The sequence below is a fragment of the Solanum dulcamara genome, chromosome 4 (assembly GCF_947179165.1).
Source record: "Solanum dulcamara chromosome 4, daSolDulc1.2, whole genome shotgun sequence".
In the NCBI taxonomy this organism is placed as follows: domain Eukaryota; kingdom Viridiplantae; phylum Streptophyta; class Magnoliopsida; order Solanales; family Solanaceae; genus Solanum; species Solanum dulcamara.
This window is the reverse complement of record NC_077240.1, coordinates 34,083,584-34,110,955: the sequence shown is the minus strand read 5'-3', so window position 1 is coordinate 34,110,955 and position 27,372 is coordinate 34,083,584.

Here is a 27,372-nt window from a genome sequence, read left to right as displayed (position 1 = left end):
TATGGGTATCGTTGGCTTTGTTTCCATGTGTTCTTAGATGATTTGATAGAGTGACATCTTTCGAAGGCAGCCCAAAAAGAAAAAGCTCCTATTTAGCAATTCACATCCAATTTTGGCCTTGAGGTAGGCTATGGTAATTTTTTGATAGATGTGATTCGGTTAGAATTGATATATTATGAGTAGTATTGTGATTAGGTTGGTTAGAGGTGTTGGTAACCCTTTTGAGTAAATTAGGAGGAAATGGCCACCATTGGTAGCTAGTTTGGATTTTAATCATTGGAGCCTTAGATTAGTTGCTTCCTTAACTTGTTGGCATTGCTTATAATCCTTAGAACTTGCTTCTAGGCGACTTTAACTTAAGATGCCTCTTGTTTGACTTATTTGGTTTCGGTTGTGTAATATCTTGGATATGAAAAAGATAGAGTATGAAAAGCTTATGATTATTACAATTATGATTTATGATTATGACATGTTATGTATTCCATGGCTTGATATACTTAGAACCGAGAAGACTTGAAGTGGGGGCTCGACCTAAGCCTTAGTTTCAAGTTCTAGTTTCTTATACTACATTACCACCGTAGGTTTGCCAATATGGCCTAGCTAGTAGATCCACATATAGCACATGATGATACTATTTGGATGGATCTTACATTGGCAAGTAGCCTCCCCCTTCTCGATGTGGGGATCATCAGATTCCATCTTATAACTCGCATGATCTTAATGTCATTATGGTTATCTCCTTCATATGTATACTCTCTTTTATGTTCTTCATGATCTCAATTATGTCTCTAAATGGTTTGATCGTTATGGTTTCTCTTATGACCTTACTTATCCTCTTGTATATCATGTTTATTATTTTGATCATTGCATCTTATGATTTATGTTACATGGAATACCCACATACTTAGTATATTTACCTACATTATCTCATAATGTAGGGGTTGATGATCACATCCATCCTCCACGTGGTTAGATTTGAATTGCTACATTCCAATCTTGGTAAGTCCTCATTTGTCGAGGGCAAGATCCTGAGTTTCTTTCATATCAAAGACTATGGTTTCCTTGATTAGAGGGTGAGATAGGGACTTGTCTTAGCCCCCGCCATATTGTTTATGTAGAGGCTTGTTGGACATTTTGTGTATTGGTCTATGTTGTTATTGACTTATCTGTGATACTTTTGCGAGTATCTTCTAGTCTATTAAGTTGATGCTTATTATGCCTTATATGTGTTCATGTATGATATGTGAAAAGGCTTAGTTGGATCCCTTCGGGGTTTCGATCTCCATATACTTTATTGAGATAGGCGGAACTCCTTGACTTTGCTTTCCTTCTTTATTGTTTTTCATAGTGGAAATGAATACATTTACATACAGCTTGGTCCTAGTTCAATTCATGACAAGTTTTGTATCAGAGCACAAGGTTTAAAAGAGTCCTAAGGAGTCCAATATATCATGTCAAGTATATTCTTATTCATGGGTGTGAAACGCGTCATATCTATGAATATGAAGCTACGAGGCATTTTTAGAAAATTCTCACTTCTTTCATGATCTTATCGTGTGATAAAGTTGAACTCTATAGGAATTCCTTCTAACTCATATCCTACACATATCAGAATATGTCTCATCAAGAAGAAACCAACTAGAAGATTGATCAATATGATAGCCCTTTCTTTCTAGTTGACCTACCCTTAGATGCCAATATCTTTAATGTAGATCTTTGTTATGTCCTCGTGTTATTGTATTGAGTTGTGACCACTAAATTGAGTCAACAAAAAGGAACTCCTATGAGCAGAATTTAAAAGGAAGGAAAAGTTGTGCAAAAGGAATGATAAGAGAGGAAATGACTTTAATCATCAGAAGATGTCAAAAGGGGAAACATCCAGCTCGAATATAAGGAAGAGTGATGGAAAGGAAATATCCAACCCCTCATTCCACTGGTGCGGTAAGATTCATATAGGGGAGTACTTGTATGACATATCGAGTTGTTATAGTTGTGGCAAAAGTGGAAAAAAGAAGAGGGACTATCCGGTGGCTTCTAGGAAAGGGAGGGATTCCAAGAGGGGTCGATGTAAAGGTGGGACTTCTCTATCCAAAATTGGTGGTGGTCTTAGTGGAACTACTATTCCCAAGTATTATAGGTGTGAGAGAAACCATAAGGGAGATTTTTAGAGGGATCGGATGTTTGTTATAGGTGTGGGAAGCCAGGTCATCATGAAAGGGAATATAGGAGTGGTACTACACCCCAAGCTCAGACCCAGACTACAGGTCATCTATATTAAGGTGCTACTACTTTAGGTGGTGGTAAGAACCAAGACAGATGTTATGACCTTCATATTTATTAGGGGTTAGAGGATCATCCGATGTTATTATGGGTATGTATGGGACTCTACCTTTGATGTTTATGCATTGCTTGATCCCAGTGCCAACTTGTCTTTTGTTACTCATTATCTTACTACAAGATTTGATATGCTCCCTAAAATTTTATTAGAGCCTTTTTCGATTTATACTCCCGTTGGTGGTTCAGTGTTAGCCAAGAGGATTTATAGGAATTAACCTGTGTCAGTCTTGCATAAAGTTATTCCATATGATCTTGTTGAACTTGACATGATGAATTTTTACATTATTCTTGGTAGGTATTGGTTGTATGCTTCATATGCATCTATTTATTGTAGAATTTGTAGGGTCGGGTTCCTTTTTTTGAATGAGCCTATTCTTGAATGGAATGGCAATGATTCGATAGTTAAGGGTCGATTTATGTCATGTCATATGGCCCAAAAAATGATTTCCAAATGGTGCATTTATCATATAGTGCGAGTTAAGGATGTTGATTTTGAAACTCCTACTCTTGAGTAGGTCCCTATTGTTAATGAGTTTTCTAATGATTTTCCAAGTGTTCCTCCCAAAAGGAAAATCAATTTTGGAATAGATCTTCTTCCCGGTAGTCAACCTATTTCCATCCCCCTTACTGAATGGCTCTGGTGAAACTTAAGAAGTTGAAAGACTTGTTGGATTAAGGTTTCATAAAACTAAGTATTTCACCTTAGGGTGCTCCTATGTTGTTTGTTAGAAAAAAGGATGAATCACTTCAAATGTGTATAGACTACCGGAAATTGAATAAGTTGACGATAAACAACAAGTAGCCAGTTCTGAGAATAAATGATTTGTTTGACCAATTGAAAGGGGCAAGTTACTTTTCTAAAATTGATCTCCGTTCCCGATATCACCAACTAAAGGTAAGAGAGTGTGATATTCCCAAGATGGTGTTTAGAACAAGGTACGATCATTTTGAATTTTCTTTATGTTGTTTGGCTTGACTAATGCTCCTGCTATATTCATGGATTTGATAAATCAAATTTTTAAGCCGTATTTAGATATGTTTGTGGTGGTGTTTATTATTGATATCTTGATTTACTCCTAGAGTGAGGAAGACCATATGGGTCGCTGAGGATTGTGTTGCAAACTTTGAGGGATAAGCAATTATTTGCCAAATTTAGTAAATGTGAATTTTGGTTGAAGTTTGTGGCATTCATTTGTCATATTGTTTTTGGTGATGGTATCATGGTCGATCTAACGAAAATGGAGGCAGTAAAGAATTGGCTTAGACCATTGTCTCTTTTGGATATTAGAAGCTTTTTAGGCTTAGTCGGATACTATAAAAGGTTTGTTGAAGGGTTCTCGTCTACTGCTTTGCCTTAATTTACTCAAAAGAATGTGAAATTTTAATGGTCGGACGAATATGAGAAGATTTCAAATATTGAAGGATCGTCTTACGTCAGCTCCTATTTTGACATTACCAAAAGGGTCCAATGGGTTTGTTGTCTATTGTTATACCTCACATATTGGTTTGAGTTGTGTTTTTGTGCAGCATGGAAAATTCATAGCATATGCTTCTAGGCAACTCAAAGTGCATGAACAAAAATATCCAACCCATGATCTTGAACTTGTGGTGGTTGTTTTTGCATTAAAAATTTGGCATCACTATCTTTATAGGGTGCATATAGATATGTTGACTGATCATAAAAGCTTGCAACATGTGTTTAGACAAAGGGATTTGAACTTTATGCAAAGAAGGTGACTTGAACTATTAAAGGATTATGATATTAGTGTGTTGTACCATCCGACTAAAGCCAATATCGTAGTTGATGCTCTTAGTCAATTGTCTATTAATAGTGTTGCTCATGTTGTTGAAGGTAAGAAAGAGTTGGTTATGGATGTGCATAGATTGACTAGGTTTAGTATTTGTTTGGTTGATTCTAAGGATGTGGCATTCTTGTGCAAAATGGCTTGGAATCAACCCTTGTAGAGGATGTTAAGGCCAAACAAGATAATGATCTGGTATTGGCTGAATTGAAGAAGTCGGTTGCCGAAAATGCCATTGAGACTTTCTTCCAAGGAAGAGAAGGTGTACTTCGTTACCAAGGTTTCTTGTGTGTCCCTAATGTGGATGGTCTAAAGTAATTGATATTGAATGAGGCCAATAGTTCTCGGTATTCAATTCACCCAGGATATACAAAGATGTATTGTGATTTGAGGGAAGTGTATTGGTGGAATGACATGAAAAAGGACATAGCGGAGTTCGTGGCTAAGTGTCCTAATTGTCAACAAGTTAATATTGAACATCAAAGGTCGAGAGGTCTAGCTCAAGACATTGAAATCCCTACTTGGAAGTGGGAAGATATGAATATTGACTTTGTCACGAGATTACCTCGTACTAGCAGTCAACAGGATTCCATTTGGGTTTTTATGGACCGAATGACTAAATTGGCACATTTTCTATTGGTTAAGACTTTCCATAGAGCTGTAGATTATGCTTAGTTGTATATTCGAGAGTTGGTAAAACTTCATGGTGTTCCCTTGTCTATTATATTAGATTGAGTACTCAATTCACTTCATATTTTGGAACTCATTCCAAAAGTGTCTTGGTACGAGAGTCAAGCTAAGTACCATTTTCCATCCTCAAACCAATGGTCAAGCCAAAAGAATGATTAAAACTTTGGAGGATATGTTGAGGGCATGTGTTATTGATTTCAAAAAAAGTTGGGATGAGCATCTACCATTCATTGAGTTTGCCTACAATAATAGTTATCACTCAAGCATCGAAATGGCTCCTTTTGAAGATTTGTATAAGAGAATATGTAAGTCCCCGGTGGGATGGTTTGAAATAGGTGAAGTAGCCTTTATTGGTCCCAATTTGGTATTTGGTGCTATGGAGAAGGTAAGACTTATAAGGGAAAGGCTAAAGGCTGCCCAAAGTCGCCAAAAGTTCTATTAGGACAATAGAAGAAGAGACCTTGAGTTTAGTGTAGATGATTGGGTCTATTTAAAAGTTTCTCCCATGAAGGGTGTAATGTATTTTGGTAAGAAAGGAACGTTGAGCCCTAGATATGTGGGGGCCTACAAAATCGTGAAGCGTATTGGCAAGGTGCAATATGAGTTAGACTTTCCATTAGAGTTGGCTATGGTTTATCCAGTGTTTTATGTATCAATGTTGAGGGAGTTTATGGGTGATCCAAATTCTATTGTGCCAATGAAAATTATGAGTATTGAGGAGAAATTAACTTATAAGGAGATATCGGTTGAGATTTTGGACAGCTAAGTGAAAGGGTTAAGGAACAAAGAGGTTGTACCCATTAAGGCCTTATGGAGGAATCAAGAATTTGAAAGCTCTACATGGGAAGCGGAAGTGGACATAAGGAAATAATATCCTTATCTCTTTCCTTTTGATCCAATCTAAGGTACTTAGACATCTATACTCAAATCCTCCAAAACCTCCTACGTTTTGACTTCTCCGTTTCATGACATATGCATGCATACCACGAAAATGTTTTTTTAATGATGTTGATGTTATAAAGTTGCATTGTTGCATTCATGTTGGGTTGTTGCATACCCACTCTATTCTACTCAAGTTAGCACCTATCTCATTCGAAGATGAATATTCCCAAACGGGGGATATTGTAATATCCTGGGTATGAGAAAGATAGGGTATGATATAATAAGCTGAATAATTAGCCTTAGGGAATTCATTGATGGGTCAACTGAGATTTCCATTAAGGGTATTATGGACTTTTCCTCTATTTTTAGTAGGGAATGAATCTAGATAGTTTTTGGACTACATTCCTAACCTATATAATGCCCAAAACTCCGTCAATTCTCATTCTCTCCCAATCCTTCTACTACAAAAATATCGTCTCTACAAAAAAGGCTCTGAAAACCTCGATTGATGACATAGCAAGGATTCTCCCAATTTCTTCATTGATATTCAAGTTTTTCTTCAAGTTTCTTCTTAATTCATATTCAAGGTATGCGGGTTTCATCCATGGAGTTCAAAGAATATCTTAAATCTTCCATGAATTTCAATAACATTATTGAATCTCCTAAATTTCAATTTCAATTGTATGAATTATGATGTATCTTATGAATTTAAATCTACTTTAGGAATAAATTGATAAATAATTTCTTGGGACTTATAGATTCTTCATATATATTAATTATATTGCTAATTAGGGCTTAGGATCTCATTATAGGGGATGGAAAATCATGAAAAATATACAAATTTTCTAGGGAAAGGGTGGGGTGGCGCGCCACCAACGCGCCAAAACCACCCTTCTGGATTTCAGGGGATGGGCGCACGAGCAGTGGGCTAGGCCCTAGTCTCTAAAGATTAGGCCTTGGGGCAGCACGCCAACAGTGGGCCACCGCCCTGATTCTTCCATACACGACCCCTTTTATGTATTTGAGCCCTACCCCTCATCAACTACCCTTTCAGGTACATGAATTACATTTTATTTATGATTTAACCTATGATCTTATCATAAATTACTACTTAACTACATGATGTTGCTTTCAAGTATGAACATACAAGTACGATTTCAAGTATGTTTTCAAATATGATTTGCATGCAAGTTTATGAAGGAGTGACTTAGGATCCTCAATGGGGAAGGTGACCTAAGACTCTAATGATTTTGATACATGATGTATTTTGTAATGATAGAAGGCCTACATACACATTTTATGATAATGAATTTAAATGAAAAGGGTGACTCAATATCCTTCATGGTGACTTAATACCTTAATGAATAGGCAACTTCTGACCATAATGAAAAAAGGTGACTGGAGATCCTTAATGAGCTATTCCAATGAAAAAGTTTATGAATTTTGACTATGAAAAGCTTATGATTATTATAATTATGATTTATGATTATGATATGTTATGTGTTCCATGGGTTGATATGCTTAGCACCGAGAGATTTTGAAGTGGGGGCTCAACCTAAGCATTAGTAGCAACTTCTAGTCTCTTAAACTACGTTGCCACCATAGGATTGCCAATATGTCATAGTTAGTGGATCCACATATAGCACATGATGATACTATTTGGATGGAGCTTACCTTGGCTAGTAGCCTCCCCTTTCTCGATGTAGGGATCATCGAATTTCATGTTATAAATCGCATGGTCTTAATTTCGATTACAATTATCTCTCACATATGTATACTCTCTTTTATGTTCTTCATGATCTCAATTATGTCTCTAAATTCTTTGATCATTACGGTTTCTCTCATGACCTTACTTATCCTCTTCTATATCATGTTTATTATTTTGATCATTGTATCTTATACTTTACGTTGCATGGCATGCCAGCATACTTAGTATATTTAAATGTACTAATGCATATTTGCCTACATTATACCATAATATAGGGATGGATGGTCACATCTATCCTCCACGTGGTTAGAGTTGAGTTGTTACATTCTAGTCTTAGTGAGTCCTCATTTGTCGAGGGAAATATCATGAGTTTCTTTCATGTCAAAAATTATATTTTAATTGATTTGAGGGTGAGCTAGGGAATTTCTTAGCCCCCACCATATTGTATATGTAGAGGCTTATTGAACGTCTTGTATATTGGTCTATGTTTTCTTTTGACTTTTCTATGATACTTCCATGAATTTCTTCAGGTCTATTGAGTTGATGCTTATTATTCCTTGTATGTGTTCATGTATGATATGTCAATAGGCTTGGTTGGATTCCTTCGGGGTCTCAATCGCAGTGTCACTGCTTGGCCCTATTTCAGGTTGTGATAGGTAGCCCATTTTGTCATGATTTTAGCTTATGCTTATATCTATTTTGCTTATTATTTCAAAATATTGGGCCCGAGGACATGCTTTTTGTACACCGAAGTCTCAGGTTAGTGATTTGGTGCCTTTGGCGGGATTTTACCTTGCTTTGAGTGATATATGATTTTGATATGCTTCTTACCTTAATTTCTTCACCGATGTTTGAGAATCATGCTAATGGAGGAATAAATGATGAGGCTAAGTTTTTAGTTAATGGATAAGTATGAGGAATTGATGAAAACACTGGTGATACCACGATTATGGCATTTCCTAATTTGGATGAGCTTGAGGTATGATTCTTAGCAGCCATTTTATTGACTTTGGGCTATACTAATATATTCACCATTGATAAGACATGTGAATTCCAGGGGGCTTATTGATACATATTCCGGGTTATTACTTTGATATTGATGAGCTCGAGGGTTATTTCGGACGCTCTATGATACTTGCGGGATTATTATTCCATATCTACTAGCTTACATTATGCATTCCTCTGATACTTTGTGAGTTGAGACTATTAACGTGATTACTTGATTGGTTGGATTTACATGACTCTTTTATGATCTTCCCATGCCCTTTTTCCCTGTAATCGTAGTTTTATACTTCTTTTCTATTATTATTAGTATCATCTTGCTGCTTATTACATATTTGTTCTTTGTGAGCTCGGTAGACCTATGATGCCTACTGAGTACCCTATGTTTTGGTACTTATACTATACTTCTGCATTCATTTGATACAACTCCCAGTTTGACCCACCCCTAGCGCACGCCCGATCATTCATAGTTGTGCCAGATTTGGATAGTGGTGAGCTTCCGGCATTCAGAGATTTGCTACCTTTTTTCTTTTGTACTAACTTCTATTTTATATTTTGGATAGTCAGTTCAGTATTGTATATCTATCTATATATATATATATATAGTCAGCTTTTGGACTTAACAACTCTTGTATATGTGTCACGAGGTCTGGGGTTTGACCTAACATCAGTTACCATTTTTTATCACTTTCGGGCCTTTTTGTATAGTTTGTATCATAGTTACATACATGTACCTTGGTCTGATCTTGATTTATTATATTCTTTTTGCTTTCTCCTTCTCATACTATTATTTATTTATTTAAACTTTGAGTTTTTTCCTTTGTTGAGTTTGGTTTGGCTTGCCTCTTCCGGGGTTATTGTAGGCGCCATCATGGCCTGGATTCGGGTAGTGACAGAGTGGTATCATAGCCAAGGTTCTCAGGACTCACCACTACAAGATCAAATGTCTAGTAGAGTCCCATGGAGTGGTACGATGACGTCCCTATCCAATCTTTAAGAGGCTATAAGACATTGTTAGGAATTTAGTCACTATTCTTGTTTTTTATTATGCGCTAATGATAATGAACAACTCTAAATCCTAAGTGTTTCACTCTTTCTCAAATGGTGAGGATGAGATCCACTTGGGGTAGATGAGGACCCCTTGTGCTTATAGATAGAGACCCATCTTGGGGTAGAGGACGAGGTTGACACAGAGGTCGGAGCATAGCTCAGACCATAAAACTAGTATCAAAGCCAGACATAGAGGTCGAGCAGTTCAAGCACCAGTCTGTGGTGTTAGAATCAGCCTATCCCCCATCTAGATTCGTAGCCTTACTAGTGTTACAGGATACTCTGGCCCGGATCCTTAACTTTATAGAGGGTATGTACTGAGTAGGGACACTATCTAGCACTTCAGTCAGACCTCAGGTTCGAAATGAGGCTTAAACTTCAAGGCATATAAGGGAACAGTATGATCAGACGAAAGTCCTACAGCCTAATACTAAAGCTCCCCGTTTGGTGATTCGGCCAATTTCTATAGTCTTTCAACACATGGCAGCTAGGCCGATTATGACTGAGGAGGAGCAAAAGATGATGGGAAGGTTTATTAGATTGGGTCCTCCTAGCTTCTCTGATGCTATGGGAGAGGATGCCCATTAGTTTTTGGGTAGTTGCCAGGAGAGGTTGCATAACCTCGGGTTGGTGGATTCCCATGGGGTTAATTACACTACTTTCTAGCTGGACGGACCAGCAATGTAGTGGTGGAGATCTTATCTTAGTTGCAGACTCGCGGGATCTCCACTGATGTCATGGACTCAATTCTCTGAGGTTTTCTTGAAGAAATATGTACCTCTCAGTTTGAGGTAGAGGCTTAGGGATGAATTCACAATGCTGGTATAGGGATCGATGATGGTCACAGAGTATGAGTCTTAGTTCTATGAGCTCTCAAGGCACGCTACCATGATTATGCCAATAGAAAAGGAGCGGGTGCACTGGTTTGTTAGAGGGTTATCTGTTCCTTTAAGGTTGGATACAGATTAGATGGTTGCATCGGGTTGTTTTTTCTTGCAGATAGTAGATCATACCCGTACTATCAAGGCTATATATTGTGAGTCCTACAGAGGCAGCAACAAAAGGCCTTACCGTCAGAAAATCTTCAACAAATTCCAGTCACATGGAAGGGGTTCTTTTGGCAGAGGTCATCCACATCAGTATCCACCTAGTAGGCTAGTTCAGGAACCTTATAGCTTATCAATTGTAGATCAGTGGGTGTCGGTGGTCAGAATGGCCAAATTTTGGGCCAGTCTTCTTGGGGTTAGACTTCTGGGTATTTAGGTCGTGGTGGCTATCTAAATTCTACTAGAACATCACAGGGAATTTCATTTAGAGGGTCGTTCTATGAGTGTGGTGTGATAGGTCATTTTTCCAAAGAGTGTCCTACTATTATCTATCGCAGATGCTAGAGTCAGTAGGGTCTACAAAGTCAGCATGTTCAGGCCCAGGGCCTAGTTCAGTCACCTAGAGAGAGTGTACAGAGTGGCAGAGGTGATGCTCATGGTACTAGGTTGGTCCCCAGGAAGGCCGGATAGGTGGTAGAGGTGGACGCAGTCATATGTATGCCTTTTCGAGTAGGCTGGAGGTGGAGGCATTAGATGTCGTCATTACAGGTATGATCTCCATCTCTCATCATCCTACCTATGCTTTATTTTATTCGAGGTCTACTTACTCGTATGTGTCTGCTCATTATGCTACTCAGTGGGATGTTCTATATAATCCATTGCTTATGCCTATGCGTGTAAGTACCCTCATAGGTGATTATTTAGTAATAAATTGAGTGTATCGATTCTGTGTGGTGACCATCCTGGGTCATGATATTTTAGCGGACTTAATTGTGCTAGATATGGTAGACTTTGACTTGATTCTAGGTATGGATTGGTTGTCTACTCATCATACAGTTTTGGATCACTTCTCCATGATCGTTACCTTGTGTATGCTTGATATTTCTCCCATCGTGTAAGCAGGTGTAGCTAGTCATGTGTCTTGTGGTGTGCTCCCCTTCCTCAGGGCTCAGTGGTTAGTAAGAAAGGGGTATCTATCCTATCTTTCTTATGTCCATGATACCATTGCTGAAACTCCTTCTGTGGATTTAGTTTCGGTGGTCTGAGAGTTCCCTGATATCTTTCTCACTGATCTACCTAGTCTTCCTTCTGAGAGTAATATTGATTTCAGTATAGATGTTGAGTCGGGTATATAGCCAAGTCTCTTTTCCGCCATATTGAATGGCTCCATTTGAGTTGAGAGAGTTTAAGGTGCAGCTCCAAGATCTCTTGAGTAAGGAGTTTGTCAGGCCCAATGTCTCTTCCTGGGGTGCTCCTATTCTGTCCATGAAAAAGAAGGGTGGTACCTTGAGTAATTGATTACAGGTAACTAAATAAGGTAACCACCAATAATAGGTACCTGATGCCGCATATGGATGACTTATTTGACCAGCTCTAGTGTGTAGCAGTGTTTTCTAAGTAGACTTGAGATCAGGGTATCATCAGTTGAGGATTAGGGAGGCAGACATCCCTAAGACTACATTTAGGACTCGATACGGCCACTATGAGTTCTTAGTAATGTCTTTTGTGTTGACTAATGCCCCTGCAGCATTTATTGATTTTATGAATCCTTTGTTCAGACCCTATTTAGACTCCTTCATTATTGTGTTCATCGAGGACATCCTAGTCTACTTTGGGAGAAGAGAGCGGCATGATCAACACCTGAGGATAGTACTTCAGACCTTGCAAGATCAGCAGTTATATGCAAATTCACAAAGTGTGAATTTTGGTTTAAGTCTATGGCATTCTTAGGGCAAGTGTTATCCAAGGAAGGTATTATCATAGATATAGTGAAAATAGCGGTAGTTCGTGATTGGGCTAGGCCCACTTCTCCTACCGAGGTTCACAGTTTTGTCAAGTTGGCAGGATATTACAGACGGTTTATGGAGGGGTTCTCTTTTATTGCATCTCCTTTGACCAGATTGACTCAGGAGAATGTTTCTTTCTATTGGTCAAACGAGTGTGAGGCAAGCTTTCTGAAGCTCAAGGCCTTATTGACTTCAGCTTCGATTCTTACTCTTCCTGTTTAGGGCTAGGGATTTACATTGTATTGTGACGCTTTAGGTATTGAGTTAGGTTGTATTTTGATGCAGCAGGGTAGATTTATTGTATATGCCTCCAGGCAGCTGAAGGTGCATGACAAGAACTACCCCACATATGATTTGGAGTTGGAAGCTATAGTCTTTGTATTGAATACTTGAAGCCATTATTTATATGGTGCCCATTGTGAGATCTACACCAATCACCATAGTCTTCAGTACATATTCAGCTAGAAAGACCTTAATTTGAGGCATCGTAGGTGGTTGGAGTTATTGAAGGACTATGATGTCACTATTCTCTATCACCAAGGCAAAGCAAATATAGTAGCAGATGCTTTGAGCTAGAGAGCATTGAACATGAAGAGTTTGGCATTTTTATCAGTCGATGAGAGGTCGTTAGCTTAGGACATTCAGTCTTTAGCTAACCATATAGTCCATCCTGATATTCCTATATATCAGAAAGGATACTTGCTTATTTGGAGGCTAGCTCTTCCTTGATGAAGTAGATTCAGGCACAGTAGTTTGATGATCCACAGCTGAGGGTGATTCGTGATAGAGTGCTCAGTGGAGAGGATAGAAACGTAACCTTAGATCCGAAAGGAATTTTGAGGAGTGAGGGTCGTATCTGTGTTCCTAGAGTTGGAGATTTGGTCAGGATGATTCTTGAGAAGGCCCATTATTCTAGATATTCAATTTATCTTAGTGCAGAAAAGATGTATCGTGATCTATGGCAGCATTGATGGTGGTGTGGAATGAAGCGGGACATTACAGCTTTTGTCGCTAGGTGCTTGAACTGTCAGCAAGTTAAGTTCTAGCATCAAAGGCCAGGTGGTTTGACCTAGTGACTACCCATTCCAAAGTGGAAGTAGGAGCAGATAGCTATGGACCTTGTAGTTGGTTTACCACATACCGCCCAAGGTTTGGATTCTATTTAGGTCATTGCAAATCAATTAACCAAGTCCACTCACTTTTTACTGGTCCAGACTACCTACACTTCAGAGAGGTTGGCTCAGATTTACATCCAAGAGGTGGTCTGATTGTATGGGGTGCCAGTATCTATCATTTCAGACCATGGCACTCAGTTCACTTCACATTCCTAGAGATCTATACAGAGAGAGTTGGGTACCCTAGTTGAGCTAAGCACAACTTTCCACCCCAGACCGATGGTCATTTAGAGAGGACTATTCAGATCTTGGATGACATGCTATGGGCCTGTGTTATTGATTTTGGGGGGTTAGTGGGATCAATCTTTGGCTTTGGCTGAGTTTAAATATAATAAAAACTACCATTCGAGCATCGAGATGGCACCTTTTGAGGCATTGTATGGTAGAAGGTATCATTCTCTAGGAGGCTAGTTTGATGCTTTTGAGGTTAGGCCTTAGGGAACTGATTTACTGTATGATTCGATGGATAGAGTTCATATGATCCAGGAGAGGCTTCGTACTACCTAGAGTAGGCAGAAGAGTTATGTTGATAAGAGGTTTCATCCTTTGGAGTTTATTGTTAGAGATCGGGTATTCTTGCAAGTGTCGCCATGAAAGGCGTGATGAGATTCGAGAGGAGGGATAAGCTTAGCCCCAGGTTTATCGATCCTTTTGAGATGATGAGAAGGCTAGGAGAGGTGGCTTATGAGTTGGCCTTGCCCCCTGCACTTTTGGGTGTTCACCCTGTATTCCATGTTTCTATATTACGACGGTACATTCCAGGTAAGTCTCACATGCTTCAGTGGGATTAGATTCAGTTTGATGTGTCCTTAGCCTTTGAGGAGAAGCCTATGGCTATTTTGGATAAGTAGGTTAGGAAGTTGAGGTCTAAGGTGATTCCATTGGTGAAGGTCCAGTAGTGGAATTGTCCGGTCGAGGAGGCTATTTAGGAGATTGAGCAGGACATGCAGACACGATATCTTCATCTTTTTAAGCCACTAGGTATCTTTCTTTCTTGACTTTCGAGGACAAAAGTCCTTTTAGTAGTGGATGTTGTAATGACATCCAAGATCATTTCATTGTTTTGTGCATTTTTACCTCTTTACCCCTTCCTGTAGCTTCTTTATAACTCTTATGTGATGTTGGGATAGGTGGAACGCTCCTTGAGGTGGTTAGATGAGCTTGATGTGAGTTTTCCTCCTTTTAGAAGTTTTAAGTGTAAGGAGTTGACTTTAGTCAACATCCAGAGATTTGGTTGTCCTATGGGAATTCTAAAGGTTTTATTAGCTCCAGAAGGTCCGGTTTGGTCTAGAAAAAAGGTTGGTTTGGGCATTCCTTCAAAGTTCAGCACTAGCTGAATTGCTAGTGCAGGGCATCTTGTTCTTCGCGTTCGCAAGCCAAGGGCCACGATCATGAGGTACATGCTCCTTAGTCATCACAATCGCAGGGATGATTATTGTAATCGTGAAGGGTACTTGGAATATTATTTGCGATCGCAGACCTGGGTCTCACGATCGCGAAGGCCAATTTCACTCGCTTCAGTGAAATTAAAAGGCCCGTTCTAGCAACTAGGTCCCATTTTGGGGCTTAGTAAATTTTAGTTTTTAGAGCTTCTCTTGGTCTTTTTTAGTGATTCTTGTTCCAGTGAGTTGGAAATGGTTAGTTGGAAATTCTTGTGGGGACGTTACGGGATCCTTCTTTATCCTAAAAATCTTGTAAGTTTCACGTATTTTTGTTATTTTCTTGCATTTTTTGGCTATCCTAGGGTTTGAAATTAGTGGGGTTGTTTTGAGCTCTTCCGGTACTCGGAATGTGCCCATTTGTGGGATACAGGTTTGTTGAGTTATTTGTGTCCTCATGATGAAGTTGGTTTTTCAATTTCTTACGTTGGTCCTAATTTTAAATTTTGACCCGAGTTTGGCTCCATTTTTAATTATAGTAAAATGGGTATCATTGGCTTTGTTTTGATATGTTCTTAGATAATTTGATAGAGTGACATCGTTCGGAGGTAGCCCGTAAAGGAAAAACTCTAGTTTAGTGGTTCATGTGCAGTTTCAACCTTGAGGTAGACTATGTTTTTTTCTTATTAGACTTGGTTCGGTTAGAATTGATATATTATGAGTAGTATTGTATGGTTAGGTTGGTTCAAGGTGTTGGTAGCCCTTTTGAGTAAATTAGGAGGCGATGGCCATTGCTGGTAGCTAGTTTGAATTTTAGTTACCTTAGATTAGGCGTTTTCTTGACTTGTTGGAATCGCTTATAATCCTTAGAACTTGCTTCTAGGCAGCTTGAACTGAAGATGCCGCTTGTTTGACTTATTTGGTTTTGCTTGCCTGTTTTGTCATGATTTCGGCTTATGCTTATGTCCATTTTGCTTATGACATTGAAACATTGGGCTCGAGGCCGTGCTTTTGATACAGTGGAGTCTCAAGTTAGTGATTTGGTTCCTTTGGCGAAATTTTACCCATATTTGAGTGATATATGATTTTGACATGCTTCTTAACTTGATTTCTTTGACAATGTTTAAAAATCATGTTAATGGAGGAATAAATGATGAGTCTAAGTTTTTACTTAATGGATAAGTGTAAGGAATTGAAGAAAATACTGGTGATATCCTGATTATGGCATTTCTTGATTTTGATGAGCTCGAGGTATGATTCCTTATGGCCCTTTTACTGACTTTGGGGTCCACTATTATATTCACAATTGATAAGCTCGATGTGTGAATTCTGGACAGCCAGTTGATACATTTTCTGGGTTATTACTTTGATATTGATGAGCTCGAGGCTTACTCCGGGCGCTCCATGATACTTGCGGGATTATTGTTCCATATCTACTAGCTTACATTATGCATTCCTCTGATACTTTGTGAGTTGAGTCTATTAACGTGATTACCTGATTGGTTGGATTTATGTTACTTTTGTATGATCTTTCCGTACCCTCTTTCCCAATAATTGTAGTTTTATGATTCTCTCCAATTACTATTAGTATCATCATGCTGCTTATTATATATTTGTTCTTTCTGAGCTCGGTCGACATATGATGCCTACTGAATTCCCCATATTTTGGTACTCATACTGCACTTCTACATTTGTTTTATGCATCTCCCAATTCAAGTCACCCCTAACGTGCGCCTGATCATCTGTAGTTGTGCCAGATCTAGATTGTGGTAAGCTCCTTGTGTTCAGAGATTTTGCTACATTCTTTCTTTTGTATTGGCTTCTATTTTTTATTTTGGATAGTCAGTTCTGTATTACAGTATATGTATATATATATATATATTATCAGCTTTTGCACTTAGTACCTCCTGTATAGGTGACACGTTGTTCGGGGTTTGGTCTAGAGTTAGTTGTCATTTTTTGTCACTTTCAAGCCTTTTTGTATAATTTGTATTGTATTTACATACCTGTACCTTGGTTTGATCTTTTTTTATTATATTTATTTTGCTTCCACATTCTTATGTTATTATTTAATTATTTAAACTTTGAGGTTTATCCTCCATTGAGTTGGTTTTGGCTTGCCTACTCAGGGATAATAGTAGGTACCATCATGGCTAGGATTCGATTCATGACAACACTTATCACATACTATACTGACTTATGACTACTAGGAAAGATTGAGAAACATTAGACTACTAAAATCTCATGAGAAGAAATTGATCTTTATCTTATAGTCTATCTAATTATAGTCTATCATCACCCTCCTTTTCACCCCCTAAGTACTATCTACCTATTCACTATACCTTATCATAAACTCTTTTCCTAGTTTATGTATACTCTAACTCATCCTAACCAACAATTCTTGTTCTACCTTCTATTATGTAATCCACATAGAACTCGTTACTCCTTTGCCAACACATAAGGGAATACTACCTCACTAGCGACTTATTCGGTACATGACTACAACTACGTACTATACTCAATAACCATCCCCTCTTTTTAGGTTACCACACTTCTAAATGTATACTTCTAACTCTGAGCACTTCTACTACTACTGGCTCATAACATCACATATCACACTAACCTTCAGGTGTCAATACTACCCAAGCATTCTAAAACATACTTCTCTCCTCAATGATAACATCTAGAGAAAGATTTAGAGTATATAGTCTGGGAGCACATATTGCTTTAGCTTAAATGCACGATTCATATGAATAAGGGTGCATACTTTCGAATAGATAGACCAAGCCCACTAATAGGCTCCTCCTAGGATTTTATACAATCTCTTTACCTTTTGAAGACTTTATTTGGTAGTAACTTATCAATAAGGATCTAAGCTTTACTGTTCAAACCACCATGAGTATGAGGGATAATCGGACGAATTTGAGCAATACATGAATTTTAATAAGTTTCTTAGGGGACAACTTTATTGCACGATCTAGAATTTGAAAGAAGAAAAACTTTTCTTAAATGTCCATAGTCCCTAATTTATAGAAGTGGGGCCCTCACAACCATAAACTAGATCCTACTGACACGACTTCATAGACTTCCTTGTACACTTGAACTTTGCACTCTGATATCAAATTTATAATGCCCCGAGCCTACACCATGGATGTGACTGGCACTCAGAAACCATCAGCAATTGGTAAGACCTCCTTGCTTTTTGAGGACTCCAAAGTAATTGGTAAGATCTTCTGCTATCAGCAATTAGTAAGACCTCCTGCTATCATAAGTACTTGGATTTGCATCATATAATGATGCTACACCAAATGGCGTCAGTACATGGAATGTATGGTATGTAACAAAGCTGCATAAAATACTGGACTGAACTAAATACTCCTGATGAACGGAATGCTAAAAATACCTTGGCTAAAAGTAAAACAATGTAAGTGTAATGAAAAACCTCAAAGTTTTATAACTAAAAAATATGCTGCAATATTAAATACTAAAAATAATATAACTTAACTTTTCTTAGGAGATTTCTCTAACCAACAACCATCACTATGAGCCTCGTAATGATATAACGTCTAGCCATATTGTTAGAGTCATCCTATACCTTGCCAGAGTATATGAAAATAACTCAACTTATGGATCCATCTAAATAAAAGTTCTATTTTGGAAGAAAAGTGAGGAGTCGCTCGAACTAATGGTGCGATCCTATCTATGTTGGAGGCGCATGTTATGCGGTTTGATAATCTTAAGTCCAAATTAGTGGTCAATAATACTCCCAAAACATGCACTATGCTCAATAACTTTAAAGATGTCCCTCTTTAGGGGAAAGCTAAAAATCAGATACTTAGAGCCTTTTCTCAAAATACTTTCTTTAAACTGAATTGAACTCAACTTTTGCTCATTGAAAACTGCTTTCTCAAGCTGATAATGTTATATTTAAAAGTAGTCATGCTCTTTTCAAAATAAAGTAATGCATTTGGAACCTTTTAGTTCCCTTAAAACTCATTCTCAATAATAAATGCAAAATACTTTAACTCACTTAAAACTTTTTAAAATCATGTATAATGAATAGTAATGCAAAAGCTCTTCTTTGACTAATAACTCAAAATGCTTGAACTTTACTTTAACTGAAAATAATGCATAATGCATAGCAATGTAAAATCTTCAAACAACTCTTTTCTAAATACGGTTCTTGTGAAAAATAGGAATGAACACAATAAAGAATAAGGAATACATGGAAAATCACGACTTCAATGATAGCATCACAATTCAATAATGAAGCGTAATGAAAGAACTCGGAATTCAAGGAAGCTTGGGTTAAAACTCTAGATTAAAGTCTTACTGACTTAATTTAGAAATAAGGCGTGAGGATGAACCTAGTCCAACACTATGATTAGCCTTACATACTTGATTATAAAGCTATTAGACTAAAAAATTTGGCGGAGACTTGATTTTTCTTGAGCCTAAAGAAGAACACTAGCTTTCTTGAAGAAAATCTTTGATCTTGGAATCTTGGTGCTTTATCTTTAGAAAAGAAACTCTTTTATAGAGTTCTTAGAGTGGAAGAACTTTGGGAAAATCATGGAAGGAAGGCTTCTCTTGATTGTTGAATTTTTTAACTTGAAAATATTAGGGTTCTTATGGAGAAGAGGAACACTAGGTGAGTTTCTTGAGAGTTTCTTGAGACTAGAATGTTTAGATTGATGATTATAAGCGGAAAATTAGTTAGTTGAATGATATATTCCTTTAAAACACAAAAAGTGATTTAGAATAGGGCTGAAAAATTTTAGAATGGATCAAAATAATCCTGAAAGACGTGCAAAAAGTTTCTGGAAAAAAAACACAGCAAGCTTTCAAGAATGGCTTCACGGTTCATGAAAACTTATGCCGTTAGTATATAGGCCTCCGTGAAAGTGTGATTGTCTGACAGGACTTCACTAAAATGGGCATAACTATTTACTCCAAACTCTAAATTAGGCAAACTTGGTGGAGTTAGAATAAGCATTCATAGAACTTTAATTTGATAGGTTATGGACTACTTAATGCTTTATAATCTAGGAGATATAATTCTTTGAAGTTGAGACAAGTAAAATATTATATCGAAACTCAATAGGCAAGGAAGCTTTCAACTCAACTTTGTGCTAAAGGATTCTTGTGACCATAATTGATCTCCAAATCTATTCCCACACTAAATGATTGACCTTAAAACCTATGCATAATTAAGAATCGCCCAGTACGACCCTATACACATATAAATAATGGTTCGGATCTTAGTGTCACACCCTATGAGGGTACCCTGAGCGTGGCCTGCACTAAAAGACCATTATTGATCCCAAAGCGAACTACTTGGTCCAATCACATATTCATTCATTTAGCAGAAGACTTAAATGACAAAAAGGGGGACAATCATGGTGGGAAACCAAATCAATAACTCATCAAAGAATAACACATTTAACCAAATCCCTACACAACTCCATGTCAAAGAATAGTTTTGAAAACCAAAATAATGACTTAACACTACCATTATCTGTCTATGAAGCCTCTAATAATATCCATAATGTGTCAATAACAAGTTCATGGCTACCCGAAAAGAAATACTCAAAGAAAAGATAACTAATCTAGAGTGAACCAAATCTAAGAGTAAAAGTGATCTTCAATGATGGGCCTCTTGAGGATATCTAAAGCATGTATCTGTATCATCAAATGATGCACGCCAAATGACATCAATACATGGAATGTACAAGTATGTAAAATGATAGGAAGGAGAAACAATCAACAACACTTACCTCAAACTCATCAATCAACTCAAAGGATATCCAAAACAATTTAGAATTTAACAAATATTTCTCAAATGGACTCAATCATCTACAATCTCAATCAAACAATCCTATCATGCAAGATCTTATCCTAATTGGGAGTTTCTCTAACTTACAATTATCACCTATAATCCAATAATGTACAACGAAGCGGTGTCATTGTCATACTCATCCAATACCTTGTCAGTGTAAAGGACGAATTACTATCATTGGATCACAATTAATCAAAGTCCATTATTATGGGACTTATGAGGTTTAACCCTCCATCCTACATTGGTGACGTAGTTCATAGGAATTGAGTTATAACTATACTCTTACCCAATTCGGTGCTCAATACTCCTCCTAAGACTCAATATGCTCATAAGACTCAAATCAATCAGTTTATATAAGTCAATCCATCTAGTCACATTGAACTCTAATCAACTCAATCATCACTTTTTTTAATTAGACATTCTTTTCAAGACTCATTCATGACCCATCAGAACTCCAAATCAACAATTATTTAGACTTTTACTATCCAACTCAAGTTTGACTCATGCTCATTCAACATTCACCAATCAAACTTTTAGACTCAATCATTGTGTAATACATTGAAAGTTAATACTCAATTAGGGTTCTTATAGGAAGAAACATAATCATTTATTTTAAGTGTTTAATTCATGAAAACTATCAATTATGCAAAGTTATGTAAAAAAATACTAGGATTTAAAGAGATCTTTCAAAGATTCATTCATAGGAGACTTATATCACTTACTACTCAACCAATAATAAACTTATGGCACATGAAAGAACTTAAACCATGCTTTAGTTAGCCTTACATTCCTGTAACTCAAAGAACAATCAAAATTTGGAAGATGAGAGTGAATGCTTCAACCCTAGGTTCTTTCTCTTCTCCAATCCTTGCTCTTAATTAAACTAAGTTGTTAATGAGGACTTACGCACATAGGATACTGTTAAAGGACTCAAAATATCCCAAAACATCATAGTTTTGATTGGGAAAGGGTGGAAAAAGACCAAAATATCCCTTAAAAAAATCTAATTTTGGCCATGGATTGTTCATTTCTATGACTCATAGACTTTTTCACAAGTCATGATCATCACTCGTAGGAATTACTTTACTTTTGGAATTTTTTCTAAGTTTTTTGACGTTTTACAGGTCCTTTTTACGAGATGTAAGAATTCCTACGAGGCGTAATCAAGAATAGTAGAAAAGACACCAAAGACTGGAATTTTTCTAAGTGCTCAAAGGTTCTATGGGTCATAGAAATGACACGTACAAACTCTACAATTCGTAATGTTGACCCGTAACTTCTGATGATCTGACAGCCTCTAGTAAAATGGTCATAATATTTTACTCCAAACTCGAAATGAGGGAAATTTGGTGGCATTGAAAAGAAAACTCAAAGACTTTTGATCTGATAGGTAATGGATGACCTAATTCTTTGTATTCTAGGAGATATGGTCGTGCAAAGTTGACCCAAGTAAAATCTTATATAAAACCTCAATCGGTAAGAAAGCTTCCAACTCAACTTTGTTCTAGAGGATTATTGTGACCTATCACGACCCGACCTAGGGCCTAGTCGTAACATGGTGATTGAAACCCCAAAAGGACTCCAACCAAGCCTCTTGTACATATCATAAGCATACATAATGTAAAGCAAAAGCGAAAACATTATAAGAGAGTCTAAACCATTAATAGAAATTTAAGAACGCCATATAACAACATAAACTCAAAATATTTATCCAACTAGATGCCTATATTCATGAATATGGGCGGGGTATAAGACATGTACCTAGCTCACCCTCAATATAAAATGTAGAAAAAGTCTTTGAAAATAATAACTAACTCAATAACCAGTCTCCGATAAATAAGGACTCACCACAAACACCGCTGGATAGGAAAGCTTAACTAGCCACGTAGATGAGTATGATCTTCAACCTAAACCCCTACATTATGAGACAATGTAGGCAAATATTATACATTAGTACATTGGAATGTACTAAGGATGAGGGCGTGACATGCAACATAAATCATGGAATGCAATGGTCAAGTAAATCACATGATAAGATGAGGTAAGTAAATACACGAGAAAATTATGTTAACCATAGTATTTAAAAGCATAATTTAAAATCATAACATACATAAGAGATCATACATATGTGGGATAGGAATGATAACCGACAATAAGACCATGCGATCTATAACATGGCATCCCATTGTCTCCCCATACAATGAAGAAAAAGGGGAATCTACTTGCCAAGGTAGACTCTACCCCGCTAGGCGGGTCATACATACGCTATATGTGGATCCAATAGCTAGTCCATTAAGGCAACCTACGGTGGCACGTAGTTTATGGGACATGAGGCTCTTTTGTTAGGGCCCCCACCTTAAGTTCACTCTGTGCTAAGTCAAATCCCACGGAATACATACATAGCATAGAAATCATAATTACATATATCACAGTCATGATCATAGGTTTGAAATCATAGAGTAGCTTATTTTCATAACATACTTGTAATGTGAGAATTGTCCTTTCATCATTACAATCATATTTGCATAATTCATATCGTTAGGCCTTAGGTCACCACATAGGGCCCTAAGTCACCTTACTTCATAACTTGAATGAAATTCATACCTTGAACTTAGAGTAGAACTCAATTGCATAATCAATTGACTTAGAAAATTATGTAATTGACTTGAAAACATGCATGATCATAAACTTTATATCAACCCATACATAATTCATATAGATAATATCCTTTGGAAGTATAATTAAAAATACTCATAATTTACATCATGAACCTTAAAAATCAAAATATGATAATTCATAGGAAAACTCTTCAATGCAATGTAATAACCATCAATTTATATCAAAATAGAGTCATGATCATACTTTGAATCATAATTCATGCAATAGGAATAGAGCTCATAAAACTCATAAAATACCATACTTTAATTTGATAAAAAATCTTGAAAAATTGATTGGCCTTCATGGATGAAAGAATCCATGAATCAATACCCACATACCTTAAGTGAGAACACCAAATAATTTGGAAGAACTTGAGAGTTTTGATGGAGAGCTTGAGAAAATTTACTTGAAGTCTTCAATGGAGTCCTTGAGAGTCTTTTGTAGAGAGAGAAATATTTGAGTAGGTGAATTGTAGAAGAATGAATAGAATTAGAGGTTTAGGTCAATTTATAGATTTGAATTAGATCCTAAAAATGTCTAGGTTCATTACCTAACAATTAGGGAAAAGTCAAAATTGCCCTTGCTAAAAAATAAATTTGGCCAAAAAATCATCGCCAGGTCCGCGATGCGGAGGCAAGAAAGTCTGTGACGCAGACTTGCCGCACACCTTACTGGTTTACGCAGTTCCTTGAGAAATCTATATTTTGATCTACAAGTCTAAAAATCCACCGAGACTATTTTTTCTGCATTTTTTGACCCCCTGATCGATATTCTGAACTTGAATTTTCCAAAAAGATTAAGGATAATGCATTACATGAACGGCCTATTCCCAAGGCATTCTTAAGACACTTATGAGCATGTTGAGAGTTATTCAATATACTAATTCACTTCAAATACACTTTAACCACTGAAGAATGAGTCATAACAATTACCTTACAATTAGAATTATTGGATTTAGGCCTATACGCATACAAGGAATGGTTCGAGTCTTAGTATAGAAATTTTTGGGATGTTACAATATCTCCCCCTTAGGATCATTCGTCATCAAATGATGACCAAGCTAAGAATTTACCCAAGGCACGAATACATCACAATAACTCAAAAGATCCTAACTCAAGAATAATCCACTTAATTGCTCAACTAAGGAAGGGACTAACTCAAAGATAAAAGTAGGAATAGTACCTTCAACATTGACACTAGGAGGAACAAATAGGTGTGGGTACTTGGATTTCATATCCTCCTCGTCTTCCCTGGTAGCTTCCTCAATGAATTGATTTTTCCATAAAACTTCAACTAAAGCGACCTCTTTGGTCCTCAATTTACGAACTTATCGATCAAAAATTTGGACGAGAATCTCCTCATAGGAAAACTATCTTTCACTCCAATTTTTCCTGTAAGAACAATGAGTGCAGGATCTCTCAAGAATTTCTTAAGCATAGCAATATGGAACACTGGATGAACGATATGTAACTCTAGTGGAAGCTCTAAATCATAGGCGATGTTGCCAACTCTTTTTATAATCTGGAAAGGACCAATATATCGGGGTCTCAATTTTCCTTTCCTCCCAAATATCATAAATCCCTTCATGGTAAAAACCTTTACGTACACCAATCATTTACTTCAAACTCCAAGTTTCTCCTCCTAACATCAGTGTAGGATTTCTGATGACTTTGTGCAGTCTTTAACCTTTCTTGGATAATTTTCACTTTTTCCATAGCTTGATGAACCAAGTCTTGCCCAATCAACTCAGCTTCACCAACCTCAAACCAACCAATTAGTAATCTACACCTCCTCCCGTAAAGAGCCTAATATGAAGCCATTTGAATGCTCGAATGAAAGCTATTATTGTAAGGAAACTCAATAAGTGGTAAGTGGCCATCCCAATTACCTTTGCAGTCTATAACACAAGCTCTCAACATATCATCAAGGGTCTGAATAGTATGCTCTGCCTGACCATCTATTTGAGGATGGAAAGCGATACTGAGATTTACCTTCAAATCCAAACCTTTCTAGAATGACTTCCGAAACTAAGCAGTGAATTGAGCTCCCCTATCTGAGATGATATACAAAGGAACCTATTAAGTCTGATAATTTCTCGAAAGTACAATCTGGCATAGTCCTCTACTGTGTTCATAGTCTTAATAGGTAAGAAATGGGCTGATTTGGTCATCTTGTCCATAATCACCCAAATAAAGTCATGCTGCCTGCAAGATCGCGGTAAATCTATAATGAAGTCCATATTTATCATCTCCTACTTCCATTCTGGAATCTCAATATTCTAAGACACTCCATAATGCCTTTGGTGCTCAACTTTGACTTGTTGGCAGTTCAGGCAGTTGGACACAAACTCTGCTATATATCTTTTCATTCCACTCCACCAATATACTTCTCTTAAGTCGTGGTACATTTTTGTAGAACTTAGATGGATGGAATACCTAGAGCTATGGGCCTCTGCCATAATTCTTTCTCGAATGCTATCAATACTTGGAACACACAATCTTTCTTAATACCTTAGCACTCTATCTCCCCCTTTGGTAAAATCTTTTACCTTCTGCTTATGGACATCATCTTTCAATTGGAGGAGAATAGGATCTTGATCTTGCTTTTCTTTCACCTCTGCAACTAATAATGATTTAGCCCCATTATGAGCAATGGTACCACTATCACTAACATCAATAAGTTGAACTCTCAAACGTGCAAACCTATGCACCTCTTTAGCCAACTCCCTTCTTCCCTCTTCCACATGGACATAATATGCTAAGAGCATCAATAATAATATTAGCTTTACCTAGGTGGTAGAAAATGCTAATAAAATAGTCCTTGAACAGCTTAAGCCATCTCGTCTGCCTTAGGTTTAGCTCTTTCTTAGTAAACACATACTGTAGGGTTTTATGGTCTGTGAACACATCAACATTCACGCCATAGCGATAATGATTCCAAATCGTGAGAGTGAATACTACGGCTGCCAACTTAAGGTCATTATTCGGGTAGTTTCTCTCATGAATTTAAGTTGCATGGAAGCATAGGAAATAGCCTTACCCTTATGCATCAATACACAACCAATCCCACTCTGGACACATCACAATAGATAACAAATCCATTTGTTTCCTAGGGTAGGGACAAAATTAGAGCAGTAATCAATCTCATTTTTAGGTCTTGAAAACTTTTCTCGCAAGCTTCTAACTATTTGAACTTAGCCTTCTTCTGAGTTAGCATAGTCATTAGAGATGATATAGATTAAAATACCTAAACAAATCTCAAAGGTAACCAACCAAACTCAAGAAACTTTTTATGTTAGTCGGGGATAAGGGCATGAGCCAGTTCTTAACCGCTTCAATCTTTTGCGATTCAACTCGGATACCCTCTTCGGATACAACATGGACTAGGAATGCCATAGAAGCAATCCAAAATTCACACTTTGAGAACTTAGCATATAGCTCCCTATCCTTGAGACTCTTTAGAATAATTCTTAGGTGATTGGCATGCTCCTTCTCACTCCTCGAATAGATCAATATATCGTCTATAAGACACAATCACAAACAGGTCCAAATATTATTTGAAAACTTTGTTCATCAAGTACATAAATATTGCAGGTGTGTTGGTCAAACCAAAAGAAAAAATAAGAAATTCAAAGTGACCATATCGGGTTTGGAAAGAAGTCTTTGGAATGTCATATTATCTCACTTTCAACTGGTGATAGCCTGATCTATGGTCTATCTTTGAGAAGTAAATGGCACCAAGAAGCTGGTCAAATAGATCATCTATGGTGACCTTGTTCAGTTGACAATAGTCAATGCACATTCTCAATGACCCATCTTTATTTCGGACAAATAGGACAAGAATGCCCCAAGGTGAGACACTAAGCCTAATAAATCCCTTACCTAGGAGATCTTTCAGCTATTCTTTTAACTCGGCAAGAGCTATTCTATATGGTGAAATAGAAATAGGTTGCGTATTGGGAAGAACGTCAATCCCAAAGTCAATGTCTCTATCAAGAGAGACTCCGGGAAGATCCTC